At 38.8% G+C, this 25,416-nt stretch overlaps 1 protein-coding gene across 1 annotated transcript in view; it reads left to right on the plus strand.

The window, feature by feature from the left end:
* Window positions 1-25,416, plus strand: part of LOC150089320 (sodium channel protein para-like) — a 2,114,826-nt gene that overhangs the window by 1,306,925 nt on the left and 782,485 nt on the right. The window lies entirely within an intron of this gene.

A 25,416-nucleotide genomic window follows, 5' to 3' on the forward strand; every position in this document is an offset into this window, starting at 1 on the left:
TAGTTTCTTGAATTGATTTAGTGAAGTGACATTTTTGATTTTTGCAGGGTTTGTTCCAGGTTTTAGCACCTCTGTATTTTATACGTTTCTGACCTATTGACTTTTCTGAAAAGCGGAATCTTCAGGTTGGCTTCATTTCTTAGATCGTATAATATTTCTTCTTCGTCTGTGGTTATGAAAAAGGATCTGAAGAGAGGGAGGAAGTCTACTGTCTTCATAGTATTGTAAACAAGGTTCGCCTCGGCTTTCTGCAGTAGCTGGTAGGTGCTTAGGAGACTCACTTCCTTGTATCTCGAACTAACCGATGCGTTCCAGGGAAGGCCCAAAATTGAACAAACGTATCGATTGAGAATGGAGTTGATTCTCACAAGGTTTTCTTGGCTGGTGTAACCCCATGAAATGATTCCATAGGTGAGGTGTGGCTGAATTAAAGAAAGGAATACTTGTCTGAGAAGAGAAGGAGAGGCCCTGGCGAGTATTCCCACTAGTGACGAAGTTTTCTTTCATAGCGTTATCATTTGTTTTGCCCAACTTAGCTTATCATCTAGCCAGATTCCGAGAAACTTGGTTTCATTCACCCTTTCAAGTTGTTTTTGTTTGTATGTTACATCTAAATCAATATTTAGTGGTTTGTTTTTCATTCTAAACACCATATATTTTGATTTTTCTGGATTCAGTCTAAGCTAATTCTTTTGAATCCAATTATGCATCACGGAAAGCAAGGCAGAGATTTTGAGTTGAAGCTCATTAGGGTCTTTATCTGTGATTAGGATGAAAATATCATCGGCATACGCTACTAGGTGAGAAGATGGAAGAAGAGAGAGAGAGAGAAATTTATCAATGTAAAGAACAAATAGGATAGGTCCAAGAAGTGAGCCATGAGGTACTCCCCTGGAGAAATAACAGATGTCTGAGTATGATTGATCTTATGAAAAACGGCTGATCGGTAAGGTAGTCTTCAAATAGAAGGTTAATTTTTCCTCTCAAGCCAAGGTTATTGAGTTTGTTAAGTAGAATATTATGGTTTATGCAATCAAAAGCTTTAGATAAGTCAAGAAACAATGCTGTAGCATAGTGACCTTTTTCAAAACTATCAATGAACCTTGAGCAGAAGTCAACAATTGCAAGATCAGTGGATCTTTTAGAGTGATAAGCATACTGTTGTTAATGGATGAGCTGATTTTCTTCAAGAAAACCCATGAGTCTGCTATGAAGAATTTTTTCGAATAATTTTGCAAAAACTGAGAGTAGAGCTATTGGGCGAAAGTTGTTGATGGGGTTACAACGGTTTCCCTTTGGAACAGGGATGATTATTGCTTTTTTGAATTGAGAAGGGAATTTACCAGATTGAGAGGAGAAATTGAATATATACTTCAATGGCGTAAGAATTGAGCTAAGGACCTTTTTCAGCAGAGACGGAGATATTTCATCAAAGCCAGGGGCTCCCTTTTCTTTCAATTGATTCCCTGCCCCTAAAATCTCTTGATCGGAGAGAGGAACGAGAAAAAAAAGAGTTTCTGATTGAGTACTTGGCAGATTCTCTCATTTCATTGTCTCTTAAATCAAGTTCGTCTTGAAAGAGATTATTCGCACTTGAAATAAAGTGGTTACAGAAGGTAGTAGCTTTTAGCTCGTCATCTGAAATGAGTACCTCATTTTCAACTACATCTCCAATGTAGCTCTGTGATTTCAGTTTCCTTCCCGGTAATAGTTTGTTCAAAACTGGCCATTTTTTCTTACTTGTTATGATACCTCTATGTTGAGAACTATAGTATTTTTTTTTTTCTCTGACCGAATGCAGTCAGTGACTTTGTTTCTGTACGTTGTGTATTTAATTTTATCTGCCTCGATTCCTATTGCTCTAGCAATTCTTGCAAGGTTGTCTCTTTTCTTTAACATATTACAAATCTTGTTTGAGATGAACGGGCATATTTTCCCTCTTGTCCTGGTGGCCTTTTTATTCCCTGGGCTCCTGATATATGACACGTATTTTTCATAGCTATTTAGGATATGCTTAAAAAAGCAGTTAGTTGCAATTTCAGGATCACTTGTAGCAAGCACTCCATGCCACGTTGACTGCTGCAGGTCATGACAAAGTTGATTGAGAGAGTCTGAAGTGACAGATTTGAAAGTGTGCATGATCTCTGCTTCATTTATTTCATTTTCGATTACCATTAGGATGGGACGATGATGCGAAATAGTTGCATCAAGTATTGCATATGTGAGAGAGCATTCCCCAATTGTGAAGTCAAGCAGGGAATTGTGGGACTCTCCCATTCTAGTCAGGACATTTCCATCAGTAAGAACAGAGAAACTATTTGAAGTAATGACATCTAGGAGGTCTTGCACTTGAGAGGAAGAGCTTTGAAGAATGTTAATATTAAAGTCACCAATCAGTAGAAGGCTTAGGAATTTGCTTGTGAAATGAGATAGTGTTGTCAAGAGTTACAAGGAAGCTGTTAACTGAAGCTGAGGGAGGTCGGTATAGACACCCGATCACCAAAAAAGGAAGTGCGGATAAAAGTGAGTTCACAAGCTTGATCAGGCAGATTTGAGATAGGAAAGGCAGAGCATTGCAGATGACTATGAACATAAATAGCAACTCCACCACCTTTTGAATCACCTCTGCAACTTTGAAAAAGAGAGTAGTCTGGAATTTGGATTGAAACCTCAGGAGAGAACTGGGTCTCAGTAAAAACCATCAGATCTGGATGCAGATTCCATGATGTCATTTGAGCGAGGATTTCATCATTATGTTTTACAAGACTGCATGCATTCATATAGAATACAGTAATTGCATCTTTTGATGCTGCAGTAAGGCATAAGTTGTTTGGCTTAATTGTTGGCAAGTGACAGGGTAGAAAGATGTTTTCACAAGAGTTAGTGTCATTCAAATTCTGGTATACTGAAGAGACAGATGAATCATTTGTAGATGTTATTTCCTGTAGAGATTCCTGAATATCTGAAAAACGCACGGATTGTCATTCATGCTCACTTGTTTCGATAGCTGAGTCACTAGCTGGTAACCTAGGGCCAGGAAGGGGGGGTCATCCATAGAAAGGCCAAATGATAGTTCCCACAGGCCAACAGTGGTCCTTCAATAATTCATCCAAGTCTGTTTGCTGGCATTGAATGTAGAAAGAGCTGTATGACTCGTGTTTAGAAATCATTTTTATTGCCTTTGTTTCTATCTGCAGCTGCGTTCTGATGTGCTGCTCTGCTTCTCTATCGCAGAGATGGGGTTCAAGTCTCAAGACAAAAATACCCTTGGTCGATATTTTGGTTCTGGGGATTGCTCTGATTGTAGAGTTGGTGGCTGTTCCCACAACAGGAGGAAGATGTCGACGTCTGCCTGTGTGATTAGAGATAGATAAATTCTGCTGTCTTCCGATGAGATGTCTGCTGCCTAGAAGAAATGACATCTTCTAGGAGTGGATTTGCAGTTCGATTGACATCCTTAGATGTTTTCTGAGACTGACTGGGGACAGGAGCATATGCTGGATGGTATGGAGATTGCTTTATAATAGATGTGTAAGTTATTTTGGGTTTTTTTAAGAGCATTAGCAACTAAGGCCATATTGCTCCGGGATATGCGGTGGTCATTCCCTGACTTTTCCGCATCCTCCGCATTTGGTGGTGACGGGCTCGAACCCTGGTCTAATCAAGAAGCATGTGCTATGCACTGCTGCTCCTTCCCACCTGGCTACGGAGTCGTGATGTGTAAGTGGCTTTTGCAACAGGAGTAGGGGTTGGCATGAAAGTAGAAATTTCCATGGATTTCGTCCAGTTGTATGTAGGTCTTAATGATCTGCTGGAGTTTCGAATAAGATCTGTCAAATCCGAAATTTTCTTTAGTAAAATATAATTAAATTCACGCAATTGTGCGTTTTCCAATCTGATTTTTTTAGTTTCATCAAGAAGAGAGACCATCATGGATTTGTGAGTGTCCAAGATTTGAAAAATGAGTTTTGTGGTCAGCTCATTTGGATTTTCATCTTGTGAAACTTCTTGGTTAAGGAGGTGAGAGAAGGAGCGATTTGTCTGCTCTGATGCCACGTCATGAGGTATGGCCTCAGATAGCCCACTTTGCCGAGTATCCATTGATGATGAGGGACAGTTGAAACACTGAGGTTCACCATTGGGAGGGCTTGAGGGATCAGCTGGGCTGGAGCCTAAGTTATTTTCATGTTTCGTCTGCTTTTTCTTTGATTGCCTGTGATTTATACAACAAGGGCCCTTCCACGAGTCGATCGCTGCCTGTGACATCTTTTTCCAGTTCGCAGTTGACATATCTATGCATTTGATGCAGTACACAAGACCACATTGCATTGAAGGAAGTCTTTGCATTTATTTTTGCACAATTGGCAAATAATTTGCACTTGCAGAGCCATTGTAATTAACAGTAAGTACACAGAATTTCTTTTGAGATTAAACAATAAAAAAATATACAATATACAAAATATGAATATACAAAGTATGAGATATACAACACAGAAGAATATACAAAGTATGAGATATACAACACAAAAAAATCTGAATCTCCTTATGGTTATGCTATGTTTGTGCTCCTGCAAAAGTGAGCTAAATGAATGGTTTCTGATGAATCTGCTCCAACATTTTTATACTGTCTGAATCAGGGAGTTATTTGTCACATCTATCAAGAAAGAAGTATATATATATATATATATATATATATATAAAATGATAAAGATGCAGTGAAATTACTGAAAGTCTTAGTAAACAGGAATGAGAAATTAAAAATAAAATATATGGATTATGGATCTGGGGTACTGTGGTAAACGTAGAAAAAACTGGCAGCCATAATGAAAAGTAGACAAAAAGGTAATTATCAGTGTATTTGTGTATTTTGTAGGGGAGTTGAGCTATCAGGTGTAATAACCATGGAAGAATTGAGAGAACCTGTATGCTAAAAAAAAAAATTACTTTTTTTTTTGTTTTTTTTAGCATACAGGTTCTCCCAATTCTTCCATAGTTATTACACCTGATAGCTCAACTCCCCTACAAAATACACAAATACGCTGATAATTATCTTTTCTATATATATAGGGTATCTCAAAAATATTGGTACAAACGTTTAGGGGAGGTAGGTAACATCTAAAGGAATGTGAATCGCATAGGAACCCATAACCGGAAACGTCATGGGAAAGTAGTAGCAGAGGCACAAGAAGCAGAAATGACACAAGACAGTAATTAGTGGCAAACATTTATTTGACATAATATTAACAATGGAGTACGAGATGGATGCATTTCATGATGTTACAACAGATGCTTGAAGGTTCCACCATGAGACACGATGCATGCATGACACCAACGCAGCATGGATTGGCGGACACGGTCGAACACACCTGGAGTTTCTTTGAGAGTAGCAGCAGCGCAGACGAGTCTCGCCACGAGATCCATTTCTGTCTCTACAGGTGATTCATACATGATAGATTTTAGGGCCCCCCACAGAAAGAAATCAAGGCTCTATAAATCAGGTGAGCGTGGGGCCAGGCAACGGGTTCACTACGGCCAATCCATCGACGCCCAAAACATCTGTTCAAATGGTCACGAACACACCTTCCATAATGGGCAGGCGCCCCGTCATGTTGAAACCAAATGTTGCGTCTCACATTTGCTGGAACATCATCAAGTAACCCTGATAGAACTTGTTCAAGAAAGATCCGATATTTAGTGGAGTTCATGCGAGATGGTAACGGGTATGGGCCGACTAAGCAGTCACCGACCATACCTGCCCACACATTTATTGTGAAGAGATTGTGCCGCATGGGGACGCACACTGTGTGGGTTGTCGTGAGCCCACACATGAGCATTGTGCTGATTGAATAAGCCTTCCCAAGTGAAATAAGCCTCATCCGTGAACAAAACATAGGCTGGAAAATTCAAGTCTTGAACACTTTCTTGGAGAAACCACTGCGCAAAAGCCACACATGCAGGATGATCTTGGGGAAGCAGTAACTGAACCTTTTGGAGATGAAAGGGGTGTAAGGAATCGTTGTGCCAGACACGCTGTACACTGCAACGAGACACTCCTAAGGCAGGGGCAACTGCCCGTACTACTCCTGTTACCTTTAAATGACCCATAATCGCACAAATTTTGATGCACATGTGCAAACAAACGGTGATCCAGTACATGTCTGTCTGGGAAGCGTTCTCCATAAATTCATTGAGCAGCTTGTCCATTGCCCTCTGCTAATCCATACACTAGGTGCATGTCTGCCAGCTCACAGTTCATATATCGATGCATGCTCTTCATGCGGCGACTACTGCTTGAATGAGTAAACCAGAAATTTTCCCTCTCACGAACTGATGAACAGCGCCGTCTACCGACTTATGGTGACGTTTCCGGTTATGGGTTCCTATGCGATTCACATTCCTTTAGATGTTACCTACCTCCCCTAAACGTTTGTACCACTATTTTTGAGACACCCTGTATATATATATATATATATATATATTGTGTTCTTATTGAAGATTATGATAATGATATCTGGTTAAGTTTACAGTATTAGGTATTTGTCAGTTGTGCAACATTAATGCTATTGCACATAGGGCAATTAGACATTATACGTGCATGAAATTATATTGGTCGATTTTATTTAATTAAATGGTATTTATCTGTTGAAATTAGATGTATATGGACCAGGCTACCAAGTTAGCAAATGTAAACTAGCTTTAGCCTGGGAGGCCTATAAATGTTATATTAATGAAATGGTATTAAAAATAATATGATGCTAAATAATGAAAATAACAATAAAAATGATAATAAACAATGTAAATTGCAATTAACATTCCCTCACTTGGCCATCTGTCTGCTACTTCATCGGGGGCTTTGAGCAGAATGATAGCCAGACTAAAGGAATAAAAATTAAGTTTAATACTATCACTTAAAAATGAATAACTGGCAAAACTGGTATGGAGACAACAGTAATGGGTAGGTACGAGACATTCCTTTAGTCTGGCTATCGTTCTGCTCAAAGCCCCTGATGAAGTAGCAGACAGATGGCCCAGTGAGGGAATGTTGTTATTGTTTATTATCATTTTTTGTTATTTTCATTATTTAGTATCATATTATTTTTAATACCATTTCATTAATATAACGTTTATAGGCCTCCCAGGCTAAAGCTAGTTTATATTTGCTAACTTGGTAGCCTGGTCCATATACACCTAATTCCCTACAGATAAATACCATTTAATTAAATAAAATTGACCTATATATATATATCATTTATCAGATTACCCATACACAAATTCTAAAATTCTATTTTTAGCAAAGATTTTAAAATATAATTTTGTTCTCCCTTCATAACATTCTGATACCTTAATCTGTCAAATTTCACCGCTCTTGCAAATCTTCTTATTACACAAAGCATATAGAAGAGTGACTTAACAGACCAATATTTTAGCTTCACTCTGTTTAAAAAAGAGATATTTATATCAAAAGAAAGTATTTTAAAACATGCTGTGTAAATTCTTTTATGGACAGGGGCAAATCTGAAAAGTAAGGTCTCTATTATTACAATGTAAATAGTTAGTGTGACACCAAAAAGAAATTATTTATCACCATAACAGGCACTTAATCTATTTTTCAACTTATTGCTATGGACATTTAAATTTATCCTAATATTTAATGAAATTTTTTGAGACCCTGTTGCCATTATTAATACTGCTGATGTCATCTCATTATTGTTAAAAAATGTTTTTCTGAAAGATGGGCTGGACTTGAGGCATCAGATGAAAATCTGAAGCCTCAAGTCCAGCCCACTCCTTAACCAATGGTCCCGGGTGCCAAGTGAATTCGAGGTCAAGCAATATTTCTGCAATCCGTAAAGTGATCTTCAAAAGCAACTAAAGTTATTTCTAAGTTTGTACTTTTCTCTTAGCAATCTTACTTTTCAAACCGTTCTATACTTGAAAAGCCACATGTCAGAACACAGAAAGGAAACCCACCTTTCTTTATTTATCCATATATTCCTAGTTCACTAATCAACTAACACTTAAACTGCTTGGCCTCCTAGTGGCACTGCTCCTGCCTTGGGCTGGAAACCTTGGCAGATAAGTCCTCTTGCCAAGGTCTAAAAGGAGCAAACATAGCAAATACAGACAATGTAGACATGGAAAATGAAAATCCAAAGAGACAGAAGATTTACCAGCTGGAGCACCCCTGCCCATCTTTCTTAATTTTCCATTCTTTAAGTAGTCAGCCTATGAGTAAATTGTCTTCCTTTGTCTTACAGAAACATCTGCAGGATCTCCCAAGATGGTGAAGAGACTGCAATCAGGAGACCTTTTAATAGAAACCACGAATCAAAGGCATTCTGAAAAGCTTTTACAACTAACAAGCTTTGCTGGAATTCCTGTAAAAATATCTCCTCATGCAACTTTAAATTCATCTAAGGGTGTCATATCTAGTTAGGATTTATTAAATGTCACCGAGGAGGAAATAACCCAAGAACTGCAGGGACAGCATGTAATTGAAGCAAAATGAATGATGATTAAAAAAGATAATTAACTAGCACCTACCAGAAATATTATTCTTACCTTCAATACTCCCAACTTACTCTCCGCTGTAAAAGCAGGTTATTTATTTTGTCCCATTTGCCCCTACATTCCCAACCCTTTAAGACCAAATACAAAATGACTGCACAGCTACAAAAATGACCTGTCCAAATTGCAAAGGTGACTATCCTGCATATTCCAAGACATGTGAAAAGTGGAAAACAGAGAAAAAAATAGTAAAATACAAGGTTGAGAACAAAGTCAGTTACCAAGAAGCGAGAAAACTAGTTGCACCAACTATAAACCAAAATATTACCTTTGCAAATGCTGTAAAAAAATATCAAGCAGTCTCCATTCAAACTGATGTCACAGTCTCTACTAATAAATAAATTTCTGATTGGGCTAGAAATGTTATCTCTGAGCTACAACCAACTGTACGCAAGTAACAATCCAAGACCACAGATGGCACACCTATTCGGGAAGATCTTATTTTAGAAATCCATGCTGAAGAAGAAGAAATGGACACTGGTCGGCCAGTTTTCCTAAAAAAGACAGACAGAAATTGGAACGTCATAAACCAGGCACCTTCAAAAAGCAGTTAGAATTAGTTTCATCAACTAAAAACAAATAATGTCTTGTATTTTACAATGGAACTGCAGAGGCTTTCATTGACGATATTCAAGATATTCACAGATGATATCCAAGATCTAATTAATCTTGTAATTAAGTTTTTCCCCAGTTGCTCTTTGTCTTCAGGAAACTTATCTAACCTTGCAGATTTCTCCTTCAATGAAGAACTATTGCCTCTATTGAAGAGATCGAAATACAGCTAATGCTGCCCATGGTGGTGTGGCAATCCTAGTAAATTCAAAGATCCCAACTAAACATATACCACTTCAAATTGAAATAGAAGCTGTTGCTGTTCGTATAACTCTCCATATTGCAATAACACTTGTCTCAATCTACCTACAGCCAAACCATTTTTACTCTTTAAAGGATCTTGAAGACCTCTTCATACAGATACTTCCACCAATCTGTATATTAGGGGATTGTAATGGGCACCACCCCTTATGGAGTGCTACTAAATTAGATAGACGGGGTCAACTAATTGAAAGCTTTTTACAGGCACTAAATCTCACCATACTTAATACTGGTGCACCCGTGCACGTACAGCTCCCAACTGGACACATCTCAGCAATAGATCTCTCACTTTGTTCTCCAGTACTGGTTCCGACCATACAGTGGTATGTAATAAATAATCCTATGGGAAATGACCACTTCCCAATAGTATGCAACTTCTTGATAGCACAGACTCCTCTAGCTCAACCCTGCAGAAAATGGAAATTTACCCAAGCAAACTGGGCAAAATTCAATTCATCAATATCTTTCTATGAGGGAAAAATCCATCTTCAGCCTATTGATGATGTGACAGAATACATCACGTTGCATCTCCTAAATGTGGCCAAAAACACAATACCTTTATCAAATCCCCCAGGCCAAAAGCATTATAATTATTGGTGGAATGAGGAATGCACAAAAGCAAAAAATAAAGCCTGGAATTTGTTTCGGCAATATTCAACCACAGCCAATCTGATAAATTATAAGAAGTCAAAGGCAAAATCACGTTTCATACAAAGGCAAGCCAAGAAGGAATCCTGGACCCGTTTTGCATCCAGCATTAACAGAAACACTGACAGCAAAGAAATTTGGAAAAAAATTAGACAGCTTTCTGGTAAGTTTCCAACCACACCTTCACCAATCCTCTTCTGGAATGGGCAAGAGCTATCTAATCCTTTGGATATAGCTAATGCTTTGGGCAATACATTTGCTGAACTCTCAGCAGCATCAGCTTATACTACATTTTTTCAGCAAATTAAAAACACATCAGAAAAGTATTCTGTTAACTTTAAAACTGCCCATCTTCTGCCATATAACAAACCTCTGCAATATTCTGAACTCTTGAATGCTATTAGAACAGCCTACAATGGTGCTGCCAGATCAGATGGGATCTATTATGTCCTACAACAACATCTTTATGACAAAGCTTTGCACTTCTTCCTGGTCTTTTACAACCGTATTTTTTTATAAAATATTTATCCAGCTTCTTGGCATCATTCTAGTGTTTTGGGCATTCCTAAAACCTGGAAAAGATCCAATCAACCCCCATAGCTATAGACCAGTATCTCTCTCAAGCTGTCTCACCAAAATCCTTGAAAAAATTGTCCACAGTACACCCGTCTGATTCATAGAGTCAGAACAGCTAATGGACCATACTCAATATGGCTTTCGTCAAAACAGTTCATGCTTGGATCTTATGGTTAAGGCTGAATTTGCCATTCTTAGTGCCTTTGTTAAACGCGAACTAGTAATGGTTTCAACAGATATAGAGAAGGCTTTTGACACCTACCTGGCACCATGGCATACTTAGAGACCTTTACTCTTTGATGGGATTCTTCCTCTTGCTCAGAATAATCACCTGAGAGGGCATAAATTCAAATTGAGGAAAGACAGATGTAGGATAGACGTGCAGAAATTTGCCTTTAGCCAGCGGGTGGTTGGTTGGTGGAACAGACTTCCATCCCTTGTTGTGGAAGTTGATAGCCTAAATAAGTTTAAGGCTCAGCTGGACAGGTATTTCGAACAAACAGAGGGGTGAAGTGGAAGCGGTTTTTTTTTTGGCTGATGCTGCATAAGCTTGCTTTCTTGCATCAAATGCCTCTACTAATGCTAATGCTCTCTTGGTCTACGGGCAACCTTTCTATATTTGTTAAGAATTTTCTACATACTAGATCATTTTAAGTTCGATACCAGCATGAGCTTTCTACAATGTTTATTCAAGAAGAATGGCACTTAGTACTGATCCTCAGCGATCAGTACTAAGTGCCACTTTTTTCACTCTTAGAATAGATTTCATCAGTAAACAACTTACAAATACAGTAGAAACTTACCTTTATTTATGCAGATGACCTTTCTATTTCCTGCCATTCCAAAAACATGAGATCTATTGAAAGACAACTTCAAATATCACTTCATAAAATACAGCAATGGGCCAGCCTCAAAGGCTATCGACTCTCGCAGCAGAAAACAGTTGCTATACATTTCTGTAGACAACACAAGTTTCACATGGATCCTGAACTTCAAATCTCTAATACATCCATCCCAGTCACTAATAACATCCGATTTCTAGGATTAATCCTAGACAACAATGATACAAAGGTTGGCAGGGTCGTTAAGGACACTACTGACGCTATGCTGCTGCAACAGGATCTGGAAAGGTTGAACAGATGGGCTGAGAGGTGGCAAATGAAGTTTAACATTGACAAATGTAAAATACTACATATGGGTAACAGTAACCCCAGAGCAATGTATCAACTCTGCGGTACTACACTGACAGTGGTGGAGAATGAAAAGGACCTGGGGGTAATTGTGCAGGCAGATATGAAGTTCTCTGAGCAGTGCAGACGAGCTGCAAGAGTAGCTCATGGTGTCTTGTCAATGATATACAGGAATTTTTCTAGCAGGGATAAGGAGGTGATTATTCCCTTGTATAAGGCAATGGTTAGGCCACATCTTGAGTACTGTATACAGGTCTGGAGGCCTCATTTCAAGAAGGATGTAGAGCTGCTGGAACGGGTACAGAGAAGGGCAACAAGATTAGTAAATGGAACAAAGGGTTGCTCTTACAAAGAAAGGCTTAAGTTTTGCAAATTACAGAGTTTGGAGACTAGGCACCGGCGAGGTGATCTGATAGAGGTGTATAAGGCTTTGAATGGTTTGAGCATGCTCAATGCCAATGGGATTCTTCATCTTTCTCAGAATAATCACCTCAGAGGGCATAAATTCAAATTGAGGAAGGACGGATGTCGGATAGATGTACGGAAATTTGCCAATTGGCCAGCTGGTGGTTGGTTGGTGGAACCGACTTCCATCACTTGTTGTTGAAGTTGATAGCCTAAACAAATTTAAAGCTCAACTGGACAGGTATTTCGAACGAACGGAGGGGTGAAATGGGAGAGGGTTTTTTTTTTTTTTTTGGCTGATGCTGAATAAGCTTGCTTTCTTGCATCATATGCCTCTACTAATGCTAATGCTAATGCAACAAATTAAACTTCTTAGATCATATTAAAAATACACATACTTGCTGTCTAAAAAAAATTGAACATACTCAGAGCTATATCTGCCCAAACGTGGAGTGCAGATCATACATCCCTGCTTCGTCTATACAGGGATTCAATCAGATCACATCTGGATTATGGAGCTGCCATCTACAATTCTGCCAGTGCTAGTGCATTGCACTGGCTTGATCCAGTTCAACACAGTGCTTTTAGAATTGCACTTGGTGCATTCAGAACATCACCAGCACAGTCTCTACATTGATGGTCACAAGCCCCCACTAAGTTTACGTAGGAAAGCACTGTTACTAAAGTATGCTGTTAAGATACAAAGTTGTGCTTCACATCACATTCAGTCATGCCTATTCAATCCACCGTTAGAAACCCTCTACAGAAATAAATCTAGCTTAGTAAAGCCAGCTGGTCTTTGGCCTTCTTGAACTGATGCAGGTTTGGAATGTTTCCATCCATTCTGTACAACAGATAGAAACTTGCATTCAACCGCCATGGAATTCTTCTCCTGTACAGCCCTGTGACACTGAACTCTGCCAATGGGGAAAGAATGCTTTACTAGCATCCACTGTCAAACAATTCCATGCAGTTCAAACTCAACGATATATTGATTTTTCCCCAATTTATACAGATGGGTCTAAATCTAATTCAAACATTGAAGTAGCCGCAGTGTTTCTGAATACCATTATTTTAACGTCCCTCCCATCTGAATTCAGTATATTCTCAGCGGAATTATATGCAATTAAACTAGCCTTAGAAAATCTCTGTTCTGACTGTTCTTTAAAAACTGTTATTTATACTGATTCCCTCAGCTCAATCAAGGCATTGTGCTATTCCTGAGATAATTTTCACTCTGTTATAAATGAAATTAGAAGTTTATTACTGTTGGGTCACTTTCTGTTGGATTCCGGCCCATTCTGGTATTTTGGGCAACAAACTGGCCAATCAAGCTTACGAAAAATCCATCCAATATCCATGTTCCAGCATCAGACTATATTGATCATTAATGCTGCATGCCTATCAGAATGGACAGCCCTCTGGCACTCTCAGACTAATAATAAACTCTTTCAGTTTAAACAGAATCCAAAAATTTGGTGCTCCAGTGTCCGTACATCAAGACGAGAAGAATGACCTATTCTTGCTCCTTTCAAGAGCAAGAATAGGTCACACCATCTGACCCACTTACATTTGCTCATTGGAGATGATCCACCACAATGTCCACATTTTTCTGTAACCCTGACTGTGAAACATATTCTCATTGACTGCTGCTACTATAAACAAGACTGAACTTCAACCTTGTTATCACTGGTTAATCTTCATAAACCAATAACTCTTGCAAGTCTCATTGGTGATAAGGCAGATATTTCCGAATTTTTTAACTTCCTCAGGCAAACTGGGCTTTTTAATCAGTTCTGATTTCAGAATTTTTTTCTGACTTTATGGCAATTTCTCATCTCTTTATATAATAAATGAATAGGCACATTATAGCCATAGCAGCTTATGTGCCATTAAATCTTCATAACAACAACAGCAACAATAACAACCTTCACCAAAAAATTGTGGTTGTTTTCCTGTTATGGCATTTCTCAGTTTTTGCCTCTTTCCTAACAAACAATATGTTTGGAAATTAACTGCGTCATTCCTTTAGAGGTAGGTAGATTAGACTAGTAGTCATTGTATTTGATATATTAGAAACAGTTAGGCAACTTCTCTTCTCTGAAAATATTATGTTCATCTTTGTAAAACCCCTTTCCGCTTCTGCTGAACTTACAGCAATTGTTCTGACAATATTTTTAGCTCTTTGAACACTTTCAGGAATTGCTTAATTCTGGGAATTTTTTAAAACATTCTCCTCGAAATCTCGATAATCATTAATATCAATTTGGTAATTAAAAATGTCATTAAATACGAGCAATTGTTTTTCAGCTGCTTTCCATGGAACTAATACTTCTTCAATATTCCAGTAATCTGGCTCATCTCCAATTACAATTTCCAAAAAGTTGAGAAATTGTAATTTATTCCTATCTTGAAATTGGCTACAACTTGCTTTTAAATGTTCACAATCCATTATTCTTTTTTTTTTCAAATTCATTACGATGTTTTCTAAAAGTCTTTCCTGAGGAAGCCCGACAAATCGATGATTTTATAAAATTTTATATTTTTGAAAGTTTCTGAAGTAATTAATTCATCAGCTTTTTTTTCGTATGGATCCTTTTCCTTTCCAAGCATTTGAAATGCTTTAATAGATCTTATCACGAGTTTTTCAGTCTTTATTATGCCTACATTCCTTGCTTGCAGTGCATTTGAAAGAAGAGAAATTTCGTTTAAAATATCAATCATCAGTGCCAAATCAGTTATAAAATATATATTTTCAAGATGGGCAGCCATACCTAAGTACTTTTTTATTTGAATAAAAATAGTGATGGATGTAGCGCTGAATAAGCGTGCCACACAGCTAGGGTTGACCTTAAACTACAGTCAGCCCATCTTGGTCCCAAAACTCTACCAATCTTTATAATTTAAATTCCAAGTTGTTCGGATATTTTGGAAAGTTCAATTTGGTTCTTATTGGATTTGTGAAAAATAGTATATATCTTATCAATAAATATTTTAAAATGATTTACTTGCTTTATTTCCTTTATCGAATCATCTAAAACAAGATGGAGGCGATGATTTAAACAGTGCCATATTATTATGTTTGGAAACTCTTTTGCAGTCCTAGTGCTCACTCCAGATTTTCTCCCAAGCATAACGCTGGCACCATCGGAGCAAAATCCTATTAATTTTTTTTCTAGGTAGTTCTTAGTAAGCCCAACATCATTTAAACTTTCCATAACTGAAGAACATATTGTCTCTGCATCTTGTTTTTCCAATTCAACTAATTCAACAAAAATTGTTGGTGAGGTAACTGAATCCTCAACTTTTAAGAAAAGTATACAGTAATAACTAGTTTGCAGGATATCGTTCAAGCTTCATCAATAATCAAACATATTTTCACATTATTTTCAATAATTTTATTAAATATTTCTTTTTTAATTTCCTTTGCAATGAAATCAACTACTTTCACAGCAGTTTTACGAGAATGTAATCCTATTCTCATATCTAATCCATTTTTAATTTGCACTTCTATCTCATCTTCTATGTCTGAAAACGGTTTACATCTTTTTGCCAGGCTGTAAACTGCATTAAATACTCTACAAGTAGCACTTAAATATTTTTCATTCATCATATCTATTACTTTTGTTATTGACTCCTGCGCACATTGTTTTAAGTTCTCTTTACAAATGTTATGAGATTTTGATGAAAAATGTTCTTTCATTTTTTTCCTTAGAGAAGCTTGTTGTGCCTCTTTATTTTTCCCTGATGCCTCAATCTGAAAACATTTCCATTCTTTTGACACATGAACACTTTTCTCTTTTATAAAGTCATATTTTGCACAAAACTCGCAACCTAACTTTTTGTTAAAAATTACCAGTCTGTCATATTTATCCTTTAAAATTGTTATATTGTTGCACTGTCCAGCATTCAGGAAGATTATTTTCAATTTTGGAGTTGTTATCGTTTTTTATTTCAGTAACTGACGCGCTGCTTTCTTCAAGTTGGAGTGGTTGTGCTTGTGACTGTTTTGTGCCATCCAAAGCCAATTCTGATACAACAAATTCTGATTTTGGTTTCTTATTGAAAAAATCTGCCAAACTCTGTTGCAGTAGTAGTAATAGTAGTGGCATGTGATACAAGAAAGCAAGTGTATGAGCTTATGCAGCATCAGCCAAAAAAAAAAAAAAAATCACACCATTCCCTCCAAATATATGTCCAGTTCCTCCTTAAATTTATTCAACCTATCAACTTCCACAACAGATGGAAGTTTGTTCCAGCAATTAACCACCCGCTGGCTAAAGGCAAATTTCTGCACATCTATTCTACATCTGTCTTTTCTTAATTTGAATTTATTCCCCCTTAGGTTCGTAATCTGAACAAGTGAAAGGATCCCATCAGAACTCTGTGTGCTCAATCCATTCAAGGCCTTATACACCTCAATCAGATCACCGCGCAGGCGCCTAGTCTCTAGCCACTGCAATTTGCAGAACTTAAGCCTCTCTTGGCAAGAGTTCCCTCCATTCCCCTCGCCAATCCCGTTGCCCTCCTCTTTGTACACGCTCAAGAAAATCCACATTCTTTTAAGGGCTACTGCAAAAATTTTTAAAAATGTTTTAAACATTTTTAAAATTTCTTCCACGGCTTCCAAAATGAGCGATAAGATAACCCTTGAAATCTATATTTCTCTTGGTTCATTGTGTCCTAGCTTTCTATTGTTTTTATTGATCGAGAAACACCAACGCACTCATAATATCTCGTGCAGATTTAGGGCGTAACACAAAGCTGAAACAAATGACAGTGTGTCACTCCCCCCTGGTTGTTTGGCACTTTTTCTCTCTACGTTATGTTTGTTTACTTAAGTAACAAACGCGAGGGAATAAAAATGTAGTATTTCATCAAAGGTATGATGAGTTTTATGAAATGAATAAATAAGTATTACAAGCATAGTTCCGTCTAATTTTTTTCCCCTATGGACAGAATGAACATTACTACGGCCACTTGGAATATGCTGTTGCATAGATGAACGTTAAAAAAGAGTAAGGAATGTAAATTTGTGATTTCCACATTGGGTGGCTGCCAAGCTCCCACCTTAGAGAGAACCCTGATCACAAGTGCCATTTTAACAACCGGTTCGCCGAACTCAACAAAAAATTAGGTATCGGTTCTGCCAAACCGGTGCGAACCGGCTGAATCCCACCACTGGATATGGGGAATATATTATGCAAAAAGAATAGGTGAACAGGACCAGGGACAAAAGTTGATGACATTAGATGCCTCCATAGCCAGGTGGGCAGGAGCAGCAGTGCGTAGCACACGCTTCTTGATTAGACCAGGGTTCGAGCCCGTGACCACCAAATACGGAGGATGCGGAAAGGTCGGAATGACCACCACATATCCCCGGAGCAATATACCCTTAGTTGCTGATGCTCTATAGCCTTAGTTGCTGATAACAACAACAGCCTAATGATGACATTGTAGAGCAGATATCATTTTTAAGGTCACAAAAGGTGATATTGTTTTACACATTGGCAGTAATGACCTTAAGAGTAAGAGATCTGTAGATTTAATTAACATGTACAGATCAATGTAGAAAAAAATTCGCGAGCTAGGGTTGAATTTGAAAGTGTCTGCAATTCTGCCCAGACATGATAGGAGGGAGTATATGATGAGAGCATTGTTAATCAATTCGGCCTTGGAGAGATAGTGCAAGGCTCATGGGGTAGAGGTTTTTTCAGCGTGGTCTGTGCTTGCTAACAGGAGAGGCTGCTTCTACAGGGATGGGATACATATAAATAGAAAGGGTGCAAAACCCCAGGGGCTCACATCTGGTGAGTATAGGCTTGGCAAACCCACTGGTCCTGAGCTGGATATCATCATTCTTCTCTTTCTTGGTGATTCCTTTCTACTTCTCTCTCTCTCTCTCTCTCTCTCTCTCTCTCTCTCTCTCTCTCAGGGTAACTCAGGAATTTTTCTTTTGGCTGGTGCAGCATAAACCTCAGTCTTCCTCGCACCATATGGCTAATAATAATAATAAAAAAATAATAATATTTGCTGATACTATCGAAGCAGTGTTAGGTGGGTTGGAAAACTGCTAATTGGGGGGGGGCATGATTCACAGAATAAAAAGTTAACAATAGCTGTAGGCAGAGGCAAAAGCAATCTCGTGCTGCTTCTATTGTAATGAGCAGCAGCTTAGGGGAGAAATTGGCACTGTAAACATGAGATGGAATACTTCACTTAAGATTTAAGTCACACTTTCATGCTCAAATGCAATTTTTTCGTTTAAGAGTTTTCTGTGGTGTATTTACAGCAAATATTATATAGATTAACTTAGGATTAGATTTTAATATCACAGAAATCTTCAGATATTGTTCTATGGGCCTTCCTTCACTTGAAATGACATTCTTAAAACGGATGACTGCATGTAGAGTGTGTTTAGTGTCAAATGGCAACTCTAGCAGTAAGCTAGAGAATCTTGTAATAACTGAGAGTAAAGTGGAGGAGAAATTGTTGAAGATAAACACAAGAAAGGCACCCGGGGTGGATGGGATCTATCCAGTTATATTAAAGGAAGCAGCAGAGGAAGTAAGCAAACCCTTAGCCATAATTATGAGAGCTTCCTTGGACTCAGGGGAGGTACCCACAGACTGGAGATGTGCAAATGTGACCCCAATTCACAAAGGAGGATCAAAGGCTGACACAAGTAATTATAGACCTGTGAGTTTAACTTCTGTTCCAGGAAAATTAATGGAGGCACTAGTTAAAGAAGCACTGCAAGATCATTTAGACAAGACTTCAGTTATAGCTCGGACACAGCATGGTTTTGTTAAGGGGAAGTCTTGCCTGACCAATTTAAATGGATACTATGATGCAGTCACAAAGGAACTGGATGCAGGGAATAACTTTGATATTATATACTTGGATCTTAGAAAGGCTTTTGATACTGTTGCACATGGAAGACTGCTGCACAAATTGGAGCAGTGTGACATTGGAGGCAAATTGCTGCTGTGGATAAAGGGGTGGCTGAGGGGGAGAAGACACAGAGTGGTAATCAATGGACACTGCTCGTCGTGGACTGATGTTATTAGTGGAGTCCCTCGGGGCTCAGTGTTGGGTCCATTATTTAATTTATTTATTTTTGTTACACAGAGCATTAAAACTATGATAAATGAATTAGCTTTCGGCTGGGTGGCAGCCTTCATCAGATTAAAATACTTTGAATGGCAGTTAGAATAGAGATGCACTGCCAGGATGGTGCGTGAGACACGTGGTTAATTGTTTGTTGATGTTTGTGGCTGTGACGTATGGTGGTGACGTGGCCAGCGTTTGTCCATGGACAGAATTACTGTTTCTGTGATGGGGTTAAGTTGACAACCACTGTTCCTGTTCAACGAGGTATCCGAGCATTTTATACTTAACGATTCCAACCAGGTGCGCCTTAGGTAATGGTGGGACTTGTCTACAACCACGACATCGCGGTGTGGGTCGATGTCGTGGTGGGTTGTCCAGACATGCTCGGCAATAGCTGAGTGTTCTACATCCGCCAAACGGATCGCCCTTTTATGTTCTGAGAGGCGTTTCTCGAGACGACGACCAGTCTCTCCAAAGTAGCAGCTCGTGCAGTCACGGCAAGAGATGCGATAGACCACACCACTCTGTAGAAGGGTGGGGACAGGTGTTTTTATGTTGGAAAGGAGAGAACGCAGTTTCTTGCCTGGGAGTTGGATGCACTTTACCCCATGCGATCTTAGGATTCTACCGATCTGCTGTGACAGGTTGGGGTAGTATGGGATGAATGCCCTCGTGGAAGACTCGTCTCTGTTGGCGTTGCTGTTGGTCGTCACGTTGTCGCGTGCTTGTAGATCACATCTGTTAAGGACATCGATGGGGTAGCCACACCTCGTAAGGTCTACTTTGACTCTGGTGATCTCTTTGCGCCTTTCATCTGCAGAGCTGGAGTGTGTCCAGGCGCGAGTTAGCAAGGTTCGGGCGGTTGAGAGGAGGTGGCCCCGTGTGTGTGCTGACTGGAAGTTGGTAAATTGGCCAGCACACATAGGCTTACGATAAACTGTCGTCTTTAAGCATGTGTCTTCGTGCCGGACAAGTGTATCTAGGTATGGTATAGAGTTGTTCGACTCCAGCTCAACCGTGAATTTTATGAAGGGCGACAGTGAGTTGAGGTGGGTTAGGAGTCGCTGACTTGAGTCTCTAGGGATCACTACGAACACATCGTCTACGTAGCGACACCAAAAGGCGATGTGATCCGGTGCGTGTGTAAACGCACGTCCCTCTAACTCCTCCATCACGATGTTTGCTGTGACCGAGCTGACAGGGGAACCCATGGCTGTGCCATGTATCTGCTGGTAGATTGAACCATTAAACATGATTGCACCCCCTGTTAAGCACAGTCTGAGGGCGGCGGAAACGTCATCGGGCGTCAGCTTAGTTCTGTCGCTTAGTTCTGGTTCAATCTACCAGCAGATACATGGCACAGCCATGGGTTCCCCTGTCAGCTCGGTCACAGCAAACATCGTGATGGAGGAGTTAGAGGGACGTGCGTTTATACACGCACCGGATCACATCGCCTTTTGGTGTCGCTACGTAGACGATGTGTTCGTAGTGATCTCTAGAGACTCAAGTCAGCGACTCCTAACCCACCTCAACTCACTGTCGCCCTTCATAAAATTCATGGTTGAGCTGGAGTCGAACAACTCTATACCATACCTAGATACACTTGTCCGGCGCGAAGACACATGCTTAAAGACGACAGTTTATCGTAAGCCTATGTGTGCTGGCCAATTTACCAACTTCCAGTCAGCACACACACGGGGCCACCTCCTCTCAACCGCCCGAACCTTGCTAACTCGCACCTGGACACACTCCAGCTCTGCAGATGAAAGGCGCAAAGAGATCACCAGAGTCAAAGTAGACCTTACGAGGTGTGGCTACCCCATCGATGTCCTTAACAGATGTGATCTACAAGCACGCGACAACGTGACGACCAACAGCAACGCCAACAGTGACGAGTCTTCCACGAGGGCATTCATCCCATACTACCCCAACCTGTCACAGCAGATCGGTAGAATCCTAAGATCGCATGGGGTAAAGTGCATCCAACTCCCAGGCAAGAAACTGCGTTCTCTCCTTTCCAACATAAAAACACCTGTCCCCACCCTTCTACAGAGTGGTGTGGTCTATCGCATCTCTTGCCGTGACTGCACGAGCTGCTACTTTGGAGAGACTGGTCGTCGTCTCGAGAAACACCTCTCAGAACATAAAAGGGCGATCCGTTTGGCGGATGTAGAACACTCAGCTATTGCCGAGCATGTCTGGACAACCCACCACGACATCGACCCACACCGCGATGTCGTGGTTGTAGACAAGTCCCACCATTACCTAAGGCGCACCTGGTTGGAATCGTTAAGTATAAAATGCTCGGATACCTCGTTGAACAGGAACAGTGGTTGTCAACTTAACCCCATCACAGAAACAGTAATTCTGTCCATGGACAAATGCTGGCCACGTCACCACCATACGTCACAGCCACAAACATCAACAAACAATTAACCACGTGTCTCACGCACCATCCTGGCAGTGCATCTCTATTCTAACTGCCATTCAAAGTATTTTAATCTGATGAAGGCTGCCACCCAGCCGAAAGCTAATTCATTTATCATAGTTTTAATGCTCTGTGTAACAAAAATAAATAAATTATGAATCCAGAGCACGCAGGCGTGTTTTATTATGTACGGGTCCATTATTGTTTTCTGTATTCATAAATGATATTGATGATGGTATATCAAGCTTAATGTCCAAGTTTGCAGACGATACAAAGGTAGGCAGGGTTGTCAAGGACACTACTAACACTATGCTGCTGCAACAGGATCTGGAAAGGTTGAGCAGATGGGCTGAGAGGTGGCAAATGAAGTTTAACATTGACAAATGTAAAGTACTACACATGGGAAACAGCAACCCCAGAGCAACATATCAACTCTGTGGTACTGCACTGACAGTGGTAGAGAATGAAAGGGACCTGTGGGTGGTTGTGCAGGTAGATATGAAGTTTTCTGAGCAGTGCAGACGGGCTGCAAGAGTAGCTCATGGTGTATTGTCAATGATATATAGGAATTTTTCTAGCAGGGATAAGGAGGTGATTATTCCCTTGTATAAGGCAATGGTCAGGCCACACCTAGAGTACTGTACAGGTCTGGAGGCCTCATTTGAAGAAGGATGTAGAGCTGCTGGAACGAGTACAGAGAAGGGCAACAAGATTAGTGAATGGAACAAAGGGGGTGCTCTTACGAAGAAAGGCTTAAGTTTTGCAAATTACAGTGTCTGGAGACTAGGCACCAGCGAGGTGATCTGATAGAGGTGTATAAAGCCTTGAATGGTTTGAGCATGCTCAATGCTGATGGGATTCTTCCTCTAGCTCAGAATAATCACCTGAGAGGGCATAAATTCAAATTGAGGAGAGACAGATGTAAGATAGACGTGCGGAAATTTGCCTTTAGCCAGCGGGTGGTTGGTTGGTGGAACAGACTTCCATCCCTTGTCGTGGAAGTTGATAGCCTAAATAAGTTTAAGGCTCAGCTGGACAGATATTTTGAACGAACAGAGGGGTGAAGTGGAAGTGGTTTCTTTTTTTCTTTTTTTTTTTTTTTTGGCTGATGCTGCATAAGCTTGCTTTCTTGCATCAAATGCCTCTACTAATGCTAATGCTAAATGGTACCATGGGTTTCCCCCATCTCCGCTTTTCTCAGGAATAATGATTTGGGATGACATTTTAAATGGCAAATGCACATCCATAGTTCACTTCTCTTGTATATTTAATTCACATCAGTAAATTGATACTGTTCAAGAACTGCTGGATGTAATATTCCTCAAGATCCTTCTAGGTAGATTTTACAGCCTGTTAATTCTAACCACACAACTACATAGATTACCACAGGTTTCTACATAGTGTGGATGTCTTTCCTCAGCTTGCACATTCATCAGAAGATCTTTCATCCATTAAGCATATGTAAGACATCATTTTATGGTAATTCTTAGTGGAAAACACCTGCTCATAGATTATAAGATTTATAGATTTGCAGATATTTACATTATAAGATTTTCAGTTATAGGTGGTTGAATATTCTGAATATTCTGCAGGAAATCACTAACCGTCTTGTTCACAGTTGTTTTTGCCATCTAAAAACAATTATTAGCTAGAGGTGCCTATTTTATATATTAAAGAAAAGTTGATCTATATCAACTTTTGCACGATCTATATTGATCTATTTTGGAGACTAATATTATATATTATATAATATTGATCTATATCAACTTTTCTTATCAACTTCAGCATGTCATCTCTATTATTTGATTCCATGCTACTTTGTTGTAGCCATAACAGGTGTATTTATATTTGCTATTTGAAATTTCATTTATGAAGTTGCAATTTTGATAATGTGTTTTCATTATAATAAGGCAAAAATGTTTATTTTTACATCATATTTATTTTGATAATAAATTTATATTAAGCTTTGGAACGTGGTTGTTATTTCTTAAGTTTTACTTTTTTTTCTTGTACCTTTAAAAAACAAAACAAAAAAAAAAAAAAAACAACAAAAAAAAAAAACTACACAGTGATGTCTGTCCTTAGCCATGACTAGAGACAATTTTTCCAAAACATGTATGGGGCCTTATCATAAAAGCTAGCTCTTTTATTAAAAGATCACACCTAACAGGGACAACAAAAAAGACACTTGTAATTCCAACAGGCCTTAGCCAACTGCAAATCATTGGTATGCTCTCCTAGCAACTAAAACAGGATACCTGATTATAATGTGGCTATGTTATAATGAAGGTGTTTTTGTTTTTTAATATAAAATTGAGATGCCTGTGAGGAAATGAAATGTTATAGATTTTTACCATTTCCACTTTAATGACATCATTTCAGTAGCTGAAATTTATTTCACCATAGAAAAAATGCATTCAGCAGCTGTTAGTTACTGATTAGAATGATATTACCATGTTTTAAATTTTCACGAGACACTTACTTTTTTTGAAAAATATGAAAATTCCCCTACCCATCTTGTATTGATCGGTGTGATTTTGTTGTTCCATTCTGAAATCAAGAACATTTGATAACACTAATAGTGTTTAATTGTCTAAAACTTAAAAGAATAATGAATAAACATCACTGAACATTTTATGAACTGTACCATGCAGCAAGGTGACCTGGCAGTGGACCATCACTGAATTAAAATGATACAGATAAATAAATTTTTCATTAAGATGGAAAGCAATTTTACCATATGAAAACAATGGACTGAAAGGAATGATGTGAATTTTAGTACAAAGCATTAAATTTAAATTATTTCTGTTTTCATGACAAAGTACCAAATTGATAAACTTTTCTGGCAAAATACCAAACATGCTTTGGTGTTTTTGTGATGGTTCAACTTCAGGATTACAATTGCTGAAGAAGAGGAGAGAACATCTACAAAATGTATGATTGTGAGACTGTTATAAATAGATTCTAAACCCTACACAGGTAAAGTGCTTTATTCCAAGAGATTTGAAAATATTTTTTCCAAAACTTCATCTCCTAAAATGTTGGTATGTCTTATTAATTTCACACCTAAAATGTTGTGCAAATGATCTGAATTTATGGACAGTTGACTTCACTCATTAGCTTGCTAAAGTTGAATACAATTCAACTTGGTATCCAATTAATTTTCAGTTTAAACTCAAACTTTATGTGGAATTCAGTCTTCAATTCTTCAGACAATTATAAGTAATTATTATCTATATGTGAAGATTATTATTATTATATTTTTCTCTGGTAGAATTTTTATTTTATTTTTCTCTGGTATGATTATTATTATTATTGCTTTTATATTATTTCCTCACTGATTGGGGGTTCCACCCCCATGAGAGGTATTGCTACCAAGTAAGTACACAGGTTGGTTGTTATGGCTGGTGTTGCTGTTGGCCAAAGAACTCTCCGACTATCCTACAGGTATTCGAGATTGTGACTTGTGTTATCTGACACTCCGGGCTTCTTGATGATGTATTTTCTATAGTTTCTGGTGTTGATTGCCTGGTCTTCAATGACAAGCATGAATCCTTTAGTCTTGGGGAAGAGTGACCTGCTAATGAGCCATGCATTTGAAGCCATTTTATCTAT

Source organism: Mastigoproctus giganteus, chromosome 2 (assembly GCF_048544385.1).
Source record: "Mastigoproctus giganteus isolate SK-2022 chromosome 2, ASM4854438v1, whole genome shotgun sequence".
NCBI classification, from domain to species: Eukaryota; Metazoa; Arthropoda; class Arachnida; order Uropygi; family Thelyphonidae; genus Mastigoproctus; species Mastigoproctus giganteus.